General features: G+C 45.7%; 1 protein-coding gene across 5 annotated transcripts in view; it reads right to left on the reverse strand.

The window, feature by feature from the left end:
• TTC7A (tetratricopeptide repeat domain 7A) overlaps positions 1-14,183 on the reverse strand; it is a 368,146-nt gene that overhangs the window by 109,078 nt on the left and 244,885 nt on the right. The window lies entirely within an intron of this gene.

Here is a 14,183-nt window from a genome sequence, read left to right on the forward strand (position 1 = left end):
TGCTGCCCCCTCTAGCATCCTAAATACTGTCTGTAAGGGGGCGGCATTTTTTGAGGGATATTTTGTCATAAGGAGCTAGGAGAAGGCTAGTAGGAGCGCCGGGACGCAGAAAAAGTAGGTCCCGGCTCCCGGCCACAAACGCGGCATAGCTCCCGCAGACCCTGGTGCCCACATCACTCAGCACCTCCCCGCCACCGCGGGGTTTGCCGCACGGTGGCTACGCCACTGCTTATGGATCTCAAAGCGCAGGTAAAAGTGCATCTAGTCACCAGATCTGGAAACACCTGGATAAATGACAGATAATAATCGGACTGAATGGAAGGGCTTCCAATGAGCTCTGCTACTTAACAAACAAAATCCTTACGTGGGTAAGGCCATGTATTAACTTAAGATGCTGAAATGCCTATCATTGGGGTAAATGTATTAAGATGGAAGTTCTAGTGAAGATGGGGTGTTTCCCATAGCAACCAATCAGATTCTACTTATTATTTATTTACCAACATTTACATGCTAATAGATTGTGATTGGTTGCTATGGGCAATTTCCCATCTTCAATAGAACTCCTGTTTGAGTGGGGGGGGGGGGGTGTATTCAATCAGGAATTCCAACTGTCCAAATGAACGTCCCGATAATCGGAATCCTGGCTGTTTTTCGTCCCTTCCGACAGTAACTCGACAGTCGTTATTCAGTGTACCAACTGTCGTGTGTCGGAAAGTCCACAAATCAGCGAAAACGAGCGCGGATTGTCAAAAAACGGCCGTGGATTCGTCAATTCCTTTAAGGTCGGATCGGTTTTGTCAGATGCTGCCTTCACTGTTGACGGTAACGGCAGCATTGAATAGGCGAGTGCCGCTATGTCCACCGGCGGAAATAGCAGCCGGGATTGATACTGTAAGAGCACTGATAACTGGGGAGTGTTTGGTGCCGGCCTAATTGGCTAAACTTACTAATTGGCATCTTAATGTGGTCCCTTAGAGGGTAAAGGTCAACTCTGCTTAATGCCATTGAGTGACCGTCTTCACCAGGATTGCCGCTTTCTTTTCCGGACAGGAGTCAGGCGTTTGCCCAGGATAAGAACCCATCCACGGAGCTGTTGTATTCGCCCACTGGATTGGTGAACATGGCAATGAAGTTCTCTATATACTGTGGTCTTCTCAGTCACCCAAACAACCATATATGGGATATTCCGGAACAATGCCCGTTTAACAGTTCTTCCATCGCAATCATCGAGCGTGGTGATGTTCTTGTGAAATAATGGTGCTACAATCATTGGGGTCGTGCTTTTGGCCATGCTGCTTCGACGCTATAGAACTCACTTCCCTGCATAGTTCCAGAGACCCGCACTTTAGAATCTTTCAAAAACATACTCAAGACTTTCCTTTTTACCCAAGCATTTTCTTAATTCCCTTAAGTATTGTTTATGCAAAACTTTTCTGTACTTCATTGTTCCTGTCCTGTATTACATTCATTCTATCCGTTAAGCGCCTTGAGTCCTATTGGAGAAAGAGCGCTATATAAATAAACTTATTGTTACTATTAATTATTATCATCCTGCACAATTCCAAAGCGACTTAGCATACACGCTGTACAGCCAATGGTGGCTCTACCTTTACGAGACAGGCGCTGTTTGTGCGTCTTGGGGATAGGGCTGGGAGACACTGGCTTGTCTCGGGCCGATTTACAAAATCCCATTACTATCGTCAGCTTGCCGGATCCATGTTTGCCTTCAAACGCTCAGATAGGTTTAAAGACATTAAAATAAAAATAAAAAGCAGATTCTTCTCAATAATTCAACAAACATTGGTCTGACAAGCTGCCAAAATGTTCCAATCATTAGTACGCCGGCCCCAAGAGTTCCGAGGATCAATAGCGATGTGTATTATTATCAGGGGGGGTGGGGTGGGGAGGGGGGGGGGGATACTTATGCACACAGACATTTTTTATTATATGGTCTTATTTGTTGTTTGCTTCACAATTATAATTTTAAAAAAAATGACATCTTCAATTAGCCATGTAGTAAATATATATTCTAGAGTCAAGCATTGGTCCATACATAATCTAGATCTACAGGATGAAGGAGGTTAAATTAAGGGCCTCCGAGTCCACAGCACAAGTGCTATTATAGACGTTATGGAACAACAACATGACCTGGAGTTGCTTTATAATCCTTATAACACCCGAGTGCTTCCAATGAACCCTTAGGTAAGAATATAACAATCTAGTTAATCTCGCTCTTCCTGTATTTGTAGTTCTCTGTGAATGTGCGGTGAACAGTGCTCTACCAACAATGAACGATCTGTACAGTTATAGTATATCGCTGCTGGAATAATGACTATATTGCCACTGGTGCCTTTATGTATAGATGCCAGTTGAAGTATTCTCTGTGAATAATGTTTGCACGTGAATATTTTTTTTAAAGTCGGACCAGGATCGCTGAATGGAAGCTGTGTAAAAGATGCATGAGCAGGTTTGATGTGGTTGTCAGTATTATTTTATTCAGTGTAAGGGAGTTCCATTGTAATCATGAGTAACACCTTCCTTACACCACCGAAGCGACTGGTATAAGATTGTACTGATGCAGGATCAACAGTAAAAAAGTGCACAGACGCCCCGGTGCTTTTATCTTTTGGGGCAAAGTACTACTGCTATTCGGTAGTGGAGTATTTTTGTGCAGGGAGGTGACCACCAGCTCACAAATTCATGGTAATAAGTAATCTCAGTACCACTAGTGTGCACCCAAACAATAGTTGCCTACCCTCCTGCATTCTGCAGGAGACTCCCTGAAATAGCAGCAATATCCCTCTCTCTCTCATTAGTCTAGCAATTTCCCTCATTTCACCTAGACCACATTACACTTTTACATCATAGTTACCTCTCCCCTACTGCATTCTGCAGGAGACTCCCTGACATAGCCGCAATCTCCCTCTCTCCCTCATTAGTTTAAAAATCTCCCTCATGTCACCTAGCCCAGATTACACTGTTACATCATAGTTACCTCCCCTCCAGCATTCTGCAGGAGACTCCCTGAAATAGCAGCAATCTCCCTCTCTCTCTCATTAGTCTAGCAATTTCCCTCATTTCACCTAGACCACATTACACTGTTACATCATAGTTACCTCTCCCCTACTGTATTCTGCAGGAGACTCCCTGACATAGCAGCAATCTCCCTCTCTCCCTCATTAGTTTAGCAATCTCCCTCATGTCACCTAGCCCAGATTACACGGTTACATCATAGTTACCTCCCCTCCAGCATTCTGCAGGAGACTCCTTGACATAGCAGCAATCTCCCTCATTAGTCTAGCAATCTCCCTCATGTCACTTAGCCCACATTACACTGTTACATCATAGTTACCCCCCCCCCCCCCTGCATTCTGCAGGAGACTTCCTGACATAGCAGCAATCTCCCTCTCTCCCTCATTAGTCTAGCAATCTCCCTCATGTCACCTAGCCCACATTACACTGTTACATCATAGTTACCTTCCCTCCTGCATTCTGCAGGAGACTCCCTGACATAGCAGCAATCTCCCTCTCTCCCTCATTAGTCTAGCAATCTCCCTCATGTCACCTAGCCCACATTACACTGTTACACCATAGTTACCTCCCCTCCTGCATTCTACAGGAGACTCCACGACATAGCAGCAATCTCCCTCTCTCCCTCATTACTCTAGCAATCTCCCTCCTGTCACCTAGCCCACATTACACTGTTACATCATAGTTACCTCCCCTCCTGCATTCTGCAGGAGACTCCCTGACAAAGCAGCAATCTCTCTCTCTCCCTCATTAGTCTAGCAATCTCCCTCATTTCACCTAGACCACATTACACTGTTACATTTTTTGGGGGGAAAGGAGATAAAAGATATAGTTACATTGAATCATCAGCGCCATTTCCCAGCACTTTACAAAGTATAGTAGCTCTTACTAACTGCTTTGGGCTCATCTACATTTGTATATAAGTAATTTTACAAAATTCCTCTCAGATGTAGCAGTACACACCCACGCTTCTAGGTGCCACGTTCACAATTTCTTTTCACACTCTCTCCATATATGGAACTAGACACACTCTTTGGGTGGAGCATGACACGCCTCTCAATGGGGCGCCTTGCAAAATTCTACTACCAACTATAATCTCCCTGAAACTAGTTTTCAAAAGTAGGCAATTATGCCAGTATGTGGTTGCAACTTCAATTAGCCAATGTGTTTATCACGGGCACATAGCTCTTCAATTTTAATTCAAGATGAGGTCACATACCCTCCCTTGAAACTCTGAGACACGCCTGCATTTTCCTGGACACTCCCAGCGTTTTCCTAGGCACGCCTGCGTTTTTTTTTACATTCCCATTAAATGGACAGTTATCACCCCCACTTCCTGTCAATCACTGTGCGAACGGCGTGCAGTCAGAAAAAGTTGCAGGACTTCCTCGCAGGATGGCCTCGCGTATGTGTACTGCAGGCCGTACGCATGTGCAGTGTATCGATAATCAGTTGCTGTGAGGATTTGCAGCTGTGCGTTCAGCTCTGAATCAGGCCCATAGACTATGGGAGCTATGGATTAACATGGTAAGGGCAGAAAGTCTTACCTACCCCGGTTTGGTGTTCCCAGTAGGGTGTGAACAAAAATCTGCAGTAACTGCAGCCTCCAGGGCTCATTGCGCGCTGCAGACGACTAGCCCCGGACACTGCTACAAGCCGCGGGGACCACAAATCTGCCCCTCAATTTACTTAGGAAATTCCTTATTGCTAACCGGACAATGGGGAACTGATAATGGCCTGCGAGACACACACAGCTGCGGGATTTTGGAGATTTAGCATCCACTATTAGGGAGGCAATAACTTAAAAGGCATAACATGGCTTTGGGGCAGATGTACAGTATTAAGCCTAAACAAGAAATAAAGTGCAGGGCGATAAAGAGAGATTAAGTACCAGCCAATCAGATCTTAACTGTCAGGTTAAAGTCAGTGTTTGAGAAATGGCAGTTAGGATAGGCTTACTACATTAAAGTAGATCACCCGTATAGAGAATTTCATCAGCTAGTATACAACACTGGATCGTCTGCATTACCATTGGACGTCTGAGTAATGTGCCCATACACGGTGCGATCATTGCGTGCGTTTTGGTCTAGATCGCATCGTGCGCAAATCGCATGTAATTTGCGTGCAATGCGATCGGGACCTAGTTCGAAAAGTATGTGCAGCACATCGCACCCGCAAATCGCACAGTGTATGGGCACCTTACCTCTGGAATTACTAAGAAAATCCAATTAAATCACACATCTCATTTGGTTCCACTAATTCTCCCTTTTACCACAGTCCCCCCAGTCCGATATGGGGACTGCACAATGGTTCAATTTAATTAGCAATGAAAGATATGCCTCAGTCTCAACACAATATAGTCTCAGCATGCTTCACTGGTGTGACACTAATGGGCTACCGGTGGTCAGCAAATACAATGCTAATGCTACGCAACACCCGCAACTCGGGCACTTGTTCTACACCAGACATTTTGGATGTCAAAGGAGCCATGAAATACTGTAGTAGCGGAATTGCCGCCATCGGGCCGGATTCAGAGGTAAACCTGATGGGGTGCAGACAATAAGTGGTGGCTGCAGCACAGTCCATAATTCAAATAGGGAAGCCCCACCAACTGCCACTCTGAATGCTGCCAAACATCACTGGCTGGAACTCACTGGCAGTTGGTGTGGCTCTTCTATTCGAAATTCAGACTGTCCTGAAGCCCCACCTCTGGATCCGCCACTGGCGACAACCACCATTGAATGGGAAAAGGTTGCCGATCAAAACTGGCACATCGATGGTGGCCGACAATTGGTTTCCGATTCCCAACCCTCCCAGGGAACGAAGGCTTGCGCACAGCTACATTGTAAAGGTGCCCAGCGTGTAAAGCACCTCGGGTTCTGCGTAGGTACAGTAGCTTTCACATATACAGTCACGGCTGTTATTAATAGCTCTTTGCTTAGTAGCCTTTTAACAAGATTGAACCTCACAGCTCAGCTGCCAGATTTACAGCAAACACATGTGGGAAGTCCTGAAAGCCAACAATTTAACCTACCTACTGAGCCACATTAGTGAGCAGCTGGGTCAGCAGATGTTAATCAGATAAACACTGATACCATTTCATTCGTTGCAAACTCCCGACCTTTGCATACATTAGTTATGCTGCTGTTTTATTGAAGAGAAGATCACAATGCCATGAAAATATGTTACAGAGTATGCAAATTCCACGTGACCTCTAGGTAACAGCATTGATAATGAAATAAGGTTCTACTGGCACAAAGGTCTAGAAACAAAGGAGGTTACGTCGCGTTGAAAACAAGCTCTAAAGATCCAGAATGTTTACATTTCTACTGTAGAGAGGGATCGTTACACTGTCCTATATAATAATATCATTGTACGTGGAAACTTGTATGCTCGTCGGTGCATGATAATTGTCTGCACAGCGTAATAATTAACTATAAATTAAGGCCACCCAGTTTTTAGAATACTCTATACACAGCAGTGCGTATTCCTGGTCACCAGTGGCGGCTCCAGGGGTGGGGCTGCAGCACGGTTCAAGATTCAAATAGGGCTGCCACCAACTGCCAGTGAGTCAATTTGGAAGAGCAGTTGGTGGGCTTCCCCTATTTTGAACTGTGCTGCAGCACCCCACCTGGAGCGTCTGAGTTTGTGCCAAGGGACAACAAGCTCCTTCCCCTGTGCACATCTGTGTGGCCAAATATGCCAGGACTGAGAACGCCCAATTTAGCACCTGTGCACACTGTAATACTGATTTGTGCGTCATTATACGCGACCGTTGGCCACACCATCCGAAACTGTACCAGCCCTATTTCAGGTGCAGCTACATCTGACGACGATCTCCTGACAAGCACATTATTATTATTATTATCGTTTATTTATATGGCGCCACAAGGGCTCCGCAGCGCCTGACAATACATAGATGAGCAAAGAACAATACAAGAAAGAGTGTGATTTACAGTACAAATGGGTCAGTATAAGACTTCTCAGCCCCCTAGGCAAAAACGTAAATCTACTGCTACTCCCCACTCTGCCACCAATACCCACTGGCCCTTATTCATATTGATTCGGTTGGGTGTGAATTCGCAAAGGGACCGATGTTTTGCGTATGAGCAGCTGCATTTCTGCGCATGTGCATACGCTGGGAGCATGCGAACTCGGCGCTTTATCTGTTCGCGGATTGCACGCTCCCTGCCTTGCAAACGGGGGGCAGAGAGGGCGTGTCCAGGGGCATTAGCATATGCATATGCCCAGCGTTTCGTAGGCATTCCAAAGAACCCGCTGGGCGTACATATGGTAATGCCGGTCGTGACGCACGTGCGGGGGAGCGGGCAGCTGACACAACCGGATGTTAGCTGCCCGCCCATATCACTGCATTTCTACGTTCATATGTACGAGTGTTCTGGACCACCTGTACATATACGTGTACCTTTCCCATCATTCGATGGTCGGCTACTATCGAAAGATGGGAGGTTCCCACTGTCAAGCGAATGGCTGTTTATATAAAACATCAATTTGTGTGCCGGACGAACGAACCCGGCGTGCGAATGGGGGCGGGTGTACCACCATTCACCGGGCGGGTTCTGGATGACTTGCAAGAGTGCGGATTTGCACCCGAGCAAGTCACCCAGAATAAGGGCCACTATCCAAACCCTCAAGCGAAAGTGTGGAGATGGTGTCTTAGAAGTTCCACAGTAACCGCCTGTACAAACAGTGGTGGATTTCCCACTACGTGTGAGGAACGTGCCCAGGGGTGACACTTGCCGATGGCCGGATGAGGACAGGTGTTCTTTTTATTTATTTTTTGTCATAAAGACTTATTTTTTTATTTTGTAATTGGTGGATGGGGCTAGAACATAAATATATGCACATCGTGAGGATAGCTATGAGGATCAGCTGTCCATCCGGTCAGTCATAAATTATAAGTATAAAGAGTGGATTCTATTTACCTCTAAAAAATGATATGCAATTTTATACTTTTTCATATTTAGAGAGATACTGGGTCTGAAACTGTAGGGGATCAGGGATGTACACGCCGACATAGCACTAGCCACTCCTACTCAGAACTGGCCACACCTCCTACACTTCTTATAATCAGCAATTGATTATTTCCAGCCCCAGATCTGTGTGGTCTTTAATTCAGTCCTGCCCTGTCTCCCACCAATCACTCTGATCCTGACCTACTTGTTGTGTACAGACTAACTTAGGGGGGAAGGGGGGTGAATCTTTCGCCTTAAGGGCTGGCCATTTTCACGTTAAACGTCTGGGACTTGCAGGTACAGACTCGGATCTTTGAAAAGCAAAATTTACATTCATCAGGCTGCTAAAATTTGAATTGGCAGCCGCCTATGTTGTAAAAGACGTTGATTTGTAATGGGCAACGAAACGCGGCAGTTTTCAAACATCCGGATCAAGTTTTCGATTGGTTCAAATCTTCTCTATCCGCATTCACTGCCAGCTAATGATCAAAGTCAACAAAAGAACCTAAGCAATCTTTGCCAAAAAATGATTCCATATAATCTCCACAGAATGGGAAACATTTACCACCTTGCTGGATTGTGTTACATTTATTTTGGCCTACTAAATTATACCATCAATACTAGCCTATAATGGCATTCATACCCTATGGGGGTTTTACTGAAGGAGACAGATTCTATTTAATGTAGCAACATTAATCTACATGTTTCTGTTAGTTTTTGATTTTAAGGTAATTGAACCAGAATTTTTATTCAGTCTTTGTGTATAATAAATGGGTTTATTTTAGCTTTAGTGTGCGCTGTTTAATTTTGTTCATATTGATTTTTGTTTGTCCTGTCCATTATCCTAATTTATCAAAATGTTGTTTTAGGAGAATAAATGAAAAGTTAATAGTAATTAAAGAGTGGCCCAAGTGTGAAAATGATCATGTAAAAAAGCTTCTTTGAAAATCTTTGTTAACTATTAAAAAAGTGTATAATTAGGAGTATTACATAAGATTTATAAAGTAAAAGCTAAGGAATAACTGGGTCAAGATTATTCCTCAACAACATGCTGCACTGCAGGTGGGGCAGATGTAACATGTGAAGATTGAGTAAAGGTGCCTACACACATATATGCACAGCGATGATGGGGAAAATTGCTGGTTTGAAAATCGCTCAGTGCGTACACACTGAGCAATTTTTGCCAGTCCTAATGATTTTCGCAGGGGTGGACGGCTTTCCCTAGGCAATGTTGCTAATACCAGCAGATGAGCGGTGGCAGCCGGCAATGCTGGAGTGCGTATCAGCGCCCACCGCCAGGCCATACACACTGGGCGGCTTTTGAGCTGAAAGCGGCTAAAATGGTAATAGTGAGCTGCCTTCAGCTCAAAATCACCCAGTGGCCCTTATTCTGATGGATTCGCTTGTATACAAATTTGTGCGGAGCGCGTTTCCTAGCCTACTGCGCATGCGTACCGTTCGCTATGCGCATGTGCCAGTTCACTCAACCGTGCACGGACGTGACCCATCGAAAAAAATAGGTACTTATGTAATATCTGGACTCCCGGTTTTCTTATGAGACCGTGTCCCCTCGCTGCGCTCGCCACGCTTCGGGCACGGTGGCTCGCTGCGCTCGCCACACTATATAAATTCAACTCCATGCGTAGTTGGATAGTAGGGGTATGAAAAAATGGGGTGCATTTAACATGGGAGTCCAGATAATACATAAGTACCAAAAAATACTCTGCCGAGCACGCTTGGAAACAGTCGGAGTAATGTGAGTGTATCGAAGGGAGCGGTTTCAAAACTGGGCAAAACTGGGCGGCAACCGAGGATTATACATGTTTGGTGACAACAAGTGCTGGGCGGCGGCCTCGCTCGAGACACTGAGCGCTCGGACCGTTTCACGTGAGAAACCCTCGCTCGAAAAAAGCAAGTCTCACGCCTCGCAGCCCAGTCGCCTTAGCGGGCCCGCATTCGCTCGGACAATCAACACTCAAAATAGCTAAATTACTTTCAGTTGTAATACACACCCATGCAGCATAGACAGTTCTCTCATTAATCAATTACCTATCTACATGGCTTCTTAGGAAAGTGCCACATTCAGAACACAAGAAATACACATGTAGTAAGGGTTCATTTGTATTGCAATTGGGGAAGGCAATTAGTTAATTGAATGATTTGGATCATACACGCAAAACTAAGACTATCTGGTGTCTTACTTTGCATGTTCCCTGTATGGAAACATCACCGGATGTCAGCGGCCCGCCCCCGGCAGCCGCGCCACTGCCAAATTTCCAAGGGAACGTCCAGCAATTTCATGGTAACACCCATGAAACGCTGGGCGTTCCCATGGGTGTGTCCCATGCAGTTTGCCAGCATATGCACATAGCAAAACATCGCTCCCCCATGCGAACACGCCGGGGAGCGTGTGAACCAAAATAAAGCCTAAAATGCAAGTTTGGATTGGTTTGTCTAAAGACCCAACAAGTGAAAACATCACAGGACACCAGGGAAGATCTTTGTTGCCTTAAAGTTTCAGAATCTGAATTGATAGAAATGGGTTTGAATCTGAATTGATAGAAATGGCCGCTAATTGTCGAAACTGCGGCCGTTCCGACACAGTCAGAACATTGAATAACGACTGGCAAGTTACAGGGTTGAAAACAGCCGATAGTCTAATTCGGGATTGAAAACACCCCTCAGAATCTGGTACATTGAGTTATACTGGTGAAAAGACTGTGGCCAACATAACCTGTGAGGCGCAGGCTGTTGTGCAGGTCTGTCTGTATTTTTAAAGCCTCAATCGTTTACAAGGCGAAGCCCGGTCACTTCTGCCCTTTAAATAATTGCTGCTTTAAAAACACAGGCTGGCTCGCAGACATTCCAGTGCAGCCTGCACCTCGCCGGCTATGACACGTTGCTCGTTATTTGTCAATTAAAGATGTTTCCATTGTAGTCGACTAGACAAGTCTCAAGGAAAAATGTTAATTCATGAAAAAGTGTGGCAGGAAAAAGCCGGCTTACTAACACACCAGACTTTAATGTGTGAATGACATCAATAATGAAAGAATGGTTTGAAATTACTATTCATCACTCCGCCAATAATAAACCCTTGTGCAAGTAGTTTGCCTTACTCATTATTAAACTAGTTTTATTGTTTAATAATTCATTTCAAGTGTATTCAGTAACATTATACACTGCAGGTGTTGTTCAAAATTTAAATACTTTCCATGAAAGCCATTCAGTGACCTTCCCATACAGCAGGTATTTTCCAGTGCCTGTCCATGCGAGGAGGGTAGAAATATAAGCTTTGTAAGTTCTGGAACAGCAAACAGCCTACAGAAAGCAAACTGCAGACAAGCTAGAACCACAAAGCATAAAAGCTGTGGGTGATGGAAAGCCTAAAATGTTATTGTCACCAGGTCGACTTACCACCACCATAAACAGAACAAGGGAGATGCATTTTCTTATTCAGCTCCCTAAAATTCCAGTGCCAACAATGACAGGAAAAATTATCAGTGAGTTTAAGTAGCGTTGAATTGTCCCTGTGGGAGGTAAATTTACTGAATAGAGAGTATTATGTTTGTTCGTGGGGAGGCTTGGTGGGTTAGGGTGCAAGCCTCCCGACATACCCTGGTATATGGATGCATGACTGGTGTGCATGTGCAGTACACATGCACAGCAGGTCATACACGTGCATGGCAGGTCACGTGCATGTGCTGTATATAAGGCTAAGCCCCGCCCCCTGAGGTCAGATTTTACCTCAGCGCTGTAGGATGAAGGAAGCCGCGTCTGTCTGCCACATACATACAAATAAGACTTACCTCCCAACTTTGCTAATTCCTAAATCGAGACTTGCCTCAGCAAAGTGTGGGCTGCCCAAAAGGGGCATGGCTAAGGGGACAGTGGGTGGGGCATTGGATGAAGGGGGTGGGGCATTGGATGGGATTGTCATATGCAGACAATCTTAAAATCTCCTATCATCCTTTCTTTAATAGGATTTGGCAAGGACAAAAGAAAAAAATATACTATCTTCCATAGTCCACTGGGAGATTCCTCCTCCCAGATCTCTTCTACTTCCTACAGACATAGGGACCCATTTATCAAGGATTGCATTTACAATTGGATCTGGCTGGAATAGTATCGCCCTGGATCGCATTGTAAAATCAGCGGGATGTATCATGCCCCCTTCGTAGGGACATGGCTCTGAAAGGAACACGTCTCTGCGAGGTGCATGGTTAGCGCTTAGCCCCTGCCGACCCTGCTGACCGCACTGCCGCATAGGTTACAATGGGTTACCGCCATCTCCATAGTAACCTATGGTGGATGTGGCCGGCGGCGGTGCAGGAGGGAAAGCAGAAGGGATCGGAAATTTCTGCTCCGTCCCTCCTACATACATTCTAGTGATACTTAATATTTGCTGCTAACCCTCGAAGACTGTTGATTTATCCGCAAATATTGAATGATAAATGGGCCACATAGTCACCACATCAGACACATCCCTCACGGGCTGGGTGGGCATTCACCCAGAACAGTAGTGTACAGTAGGACGGAAGTGTTCCGTTCCAGATTCTAAAGAACATACCAATCTGCCAGATTGTCTCTTTCCGACATTTATATCCAAAATTTGTACTCAAGGAACTCTCCACGTGGATGCCATGTCCTTCTCATGGACTAACCTTCCCCTTCTATATGCCTCTTTCCCTCTGGCTTTGCTGTTGCTCTACAAGATTAAAACAGAAAACGTCTCCCAAATAATTCTGTCAAACTTCGTCTGGCCCTCCGGAGATTTGTTCCCTTCTAGGCACGTCCAGAGACTGCTTCCAGGGGACCCCAGAACTTCTGGTACCTCTTCCGAATTACATTTGGATAGCAAAATGACTAGGTTGCCGACCGCTTCCAACCTCTCGGCCTCTTCCACGGTTTTGATTATTGCCTGTCTTAGGAATAGAACAAGATCCGGATATCAATCCATAATAGATGAATTTCTGGCCTGGTGGTTGTCACAGCCACCTTCTTCAGGACCCCTTTTCTAAGCCTAACCTAAATCTGGGCTTCCTAGCCCCTAAGCTTGAGACAGGCTTGGCTTCTGCCGGGACACGCTCATATGGCTCGGCTCTAGCTCTCCATATCCCGTGCATTCTACCTGGTGGGACATTTATCCCTTTTTGAACTTCTTGGCCACTGTATATTACTATCTGCAGACATCTCTGCTAGCCCTCGCCCTCGCATCCAGAGGGGCTGAGCTTTCGTTGATCCACATATCCGAACCGTGGTCCCCACAAACTGTCCGATTCTTCCAAATGTGCATCAATAATTCTTAGGCCTCAGTAGACATTCCGGCCTGGTTTCTGGAGCTTAGTGCATCTAGCACTGAATGTAGCAAGTCCCCATATCTGATGATTACATCCTAACTCCTAGGGGTTTATTTACTAAGATGAGAATTCTATTTCACATGGGATGTTGCTATGGGCAACCCATCAAAATCTACTTATTTATTTAGCCCCTTCTAGAAGACAAAAGATTGGTTGCCCATAGCAACATCCCATGTGAACTCCCACCTTAGTAAATTTACCCCATTGCACCATGACTCAGAAGGTCTGCCCCACCGAATTGCCATCCCCGCCGTATCCCCACGCAACCACGTGAGAAGACACATCCCCCCGCATGTGCCCGCAGCAGGAGAAATCATTGGTCGCCGACCATCAAATATAACTCAGTGGAGACCGACTTACTGTATATTTGTGGGAATCGGGAAGAAGACAGGGTGGGCGGTTGATGTGATGTGACGTCAGTCGCCGGCTCCAGGCACTCCTTGTCCCGCCCGCAAGCCCATGGGAATGCCTAGAGTTTTCATGGGGACGCCCATGAAACGCTGGGCATTCCCATTTCAGACACAGCGAAACGCCAATGTACCAATGATGCTGGGCTGTAAAGGTGGCCATACATCAGGAAGACCGTTCTTAAGGCGGCCATACATCAGAAAGACCGTTCTTAAGGCGGCCATACATCAGAAAGACCGGTCTTAAGGTGGTCATACAGATGGAGCCGCTCTCATTCATCTTCCTTATGGCTCACCATGGCTATCCTATTGTTCTCAGCTACAATACAATACATAGAACAATGCAGTAGGGCAGTGGTTCCCAAACTGTGTGCCGTGGCACCCTGGGGTGCCTTGGGAGACTTGCAGGGGTG

The sequence above is a fragment of the Crinia signifera genome, chromosome 3, assembly GCF_055691185.1.
Source record: "Crinia signifera chromosome 3, ASM5569118v1, whole genome shotgun sequence".
In the NCBI taxonomy this organism is placed as follows: domain Eukaryota; kingdom Metazoa; phylum Chordata; class Amphibia; order Anura; family Myobatrachidae; genus Crinia; species Crinia signifera.